The sequence below is a fragment of the Corvus kubaryi genome, unplaced genomic scaffold, assembly GCF_017639235.1.
Source record: "Corvus kubaryi isolate FWS band 111438036 unplaced genomic scaffold, C.kubaryi_AGA036_p1.0 71, whole genome shotgun sequence".
NCBI lineage: Eukaryota > Metazoa > Chordata > Aves > Passeriformes > Corvidae > Corvus > Corvus kubaryi.
In genome coordinates, this window is record NW_024582059.1 from 17208759 (window position 1) to 17211447 (window position 2689).

The window sequence follows — 2689 nt, forward strand, 5'->3', positions numbered from 1 at the left end:
AACAAAAGGGAAAGGAAGGACACGTGCAGCCCGCCGGGAGGGAAGGAGGGGAGGGCGCAAACAGGAGCGTAACCTGGCGCTTATTTTCACTTTCAGCCCGGGCGCTGCTGGGAGCCGTAGTCCCGGAGGAGGAGGAAGCGGCGGGAGGCGGACACAGAGCCGGGAGGAGGACACAGCGCCCGGGGCCGTGCTGTCAGCCTTGCTCCCGGTTAGGATCATTCCATAGCTTCTAAGTTTTAGAACCAGCACGGGGGGGAATGGTTGGTGAAAACCTCTACGTAACTCGGTAGTGTGCGCTCGCAGCCCACAAAGCCAGATGTATCCTGGGCTGCATCCAAAGCAGTGTGGGCTGCATCCAAAGCAGCACAAGGCAGCAGGGCGAGGGGGAGGATTCTCTCCCCCTCTACTGCGCTTCGCTGAGACCCCACCTGGAATACTGTGTCCAGCTCTGGTGCTCCCAGCACAAGGAGGACATGGAACTGTTGGAGCAAGCCCAGAGGAGGCCACAAGGTTGATAAGGGGACTGGGGCACCTCCCCTATAAAGACAGGCTGAGAAAGTTTGGGCTGTTCAGCCTGGAGAAGAGAAGACTGTGTGGAAATCGTACAACAAACTTCCAGTATCTGAAGGAGGCCTAAAAGGAAGCAGAAGAGGGACTAGGAACTGTAGTGACAGGACAAGAAATAACTGGTTCAAGCTCAGAGTGGAAATTTAGGTTAGATATTTGGAAGAAACTCTCCACTGTGAGGGTGGCGAGGCACTGGCACAGCTTGCTCAGGGAGGTTGTGGATGTCCCATCCCTGGCAGTGTTCAAGGCCAGGTTGGATAAGGCCTTGAGCAACCTGGTCTAGTGGGAGGTGTCCCCACACAGGGCAGTGGGGTTGGGACTAGATGATCTTTAAGGTCCATTCCAACCCCTTCACATCCTATGACTTTGTCTGAAACCTAATCCACAGTATGTGGAATGTGTGCATTTAGTTAGGCTTTGTTTGGTCTGGTCTTTCCCACCCTGACAGATGAGATTGTGAGATTACTTTTTAACTCCATCCACTTGCAGGAAAGAAGATGGAAATAAAACAGAGATAGTAAAAATGGGCTTACTTTATAAAGGGATTTTAAAAAGCCACAGCAATTCAATACTTTTAATGTATTACTTTTTTTGTATGCCACTCTTAGTTGTAAGAAGCCCAAACATTTGTATTGTAATTGCATGATTAAATTTTGCTTGGCATTGTAAACAGGATTTTTGATGCACAAAATGTGACAAGAAAGGACGCTCTTCAAACTTGTAAGGTGTTTATTTTTTTACTGTGGTTGTGCAACCTACCTGGGAGGAAGAGCTACAAAGCTCTCAAGTAGCACTAGCAACAAATAAGATGCTATCAGTTACTTCTTAGCCTAAATGAACAAAATCAGATGCAGGAAAGAGAAGTGAAGACAGAAATAATGGAAACCATGATTTTCACTTTCAGCTGATAGTAGTAAGACCAGGGAGGGGGGTGATTTGAGTTGAGATCCCCTAAGTAATAATAACAAATAATTTATTTTATAAGCACAAGTTACAAGCCAGGCCAAGTCTAGTGCTCTACCAGCTCCTTACAAGCAGCATCAAACCATCTTTCCTAAGAGAAGCTCAGGTTTGCCGGAAAGGAATAGGAAACAAATGCCAGTTCCTGGGATCTACATAGACAAGGAGAACAGAAAGTGAAAGAAGTAAAAGCAAAGCTCTATCTGCAGCCGAACCTCCAAGACACAGCCAGCTAGTGAGACAGCAAGGAGATGGATGTTTGAGACAAGGAAGGGGGTAAAAATACCAGCGAGGGGCTGAGGGAAAGTTCCAACTTCTCCCCAGAAGATGGGAAAGGTCATCTATAGACTAAACTATAAACAGTTGCTGCCACTGACTCAGCTACCACATTCACTCAAGGAACTCAGGCTAGCAGAGTCCTGCATGTGAGAGCTGCTTCCTCCCTAGATAAAAGTGATTTGGAAAGATGCTTTTGAGACCTTTCAAACTAGTGTCCAGTTACAGAGTTTCTTAGGAATATCCTATTTTTTCTCACCCTATTTGTCATGTTTAGAGGCAGAGCTATGCTCTAATATTTAACAAATCTGTCTTCTCATATATTTCAGCCTTTTGTCATTGTGATTCTAAAGGCTGGTGAGGGGAAGGGCAAATGCCTTTCATCACATCTGTTAGACTCAAGAATGCCTATACACACCAGGCCACTCAGTATGTGACAGGATGTAAATGTGGTTCTCATAAGTGAATACACAGAAAATTAGAGCATTAAAGTCGTCTAGTTGCATAAAACAGTCTTCTAAAATCCTGCTCTTCCTGCAATCAACCCCTGAAGCTGATCAAGTGATGGTGACCCACAGAGTTTTTTTCCAAGTGCTGCTATACAAGAATCAATCCATTTCTAAAGAGGTTTAGTTCTCAATGAAGAAATCTACTCCATACGCATATTTGCTAAGGCTCAAGGAGAAATGGACCCACCCAAAGGCACCTGAAACACCTCAGCATTAAAATAAATGCTCAACCAAGATAAGAATGACCAAGTTATAACTCACGAGGTATTACAGATGTTCTGATTAGAGTTCCTACAGATGCTCTAATTAGAGTTAATACAGATGTTCTAATTAGCAAATAGCTTTATTAACACTTTCAACCAGCACTTGTACCACGT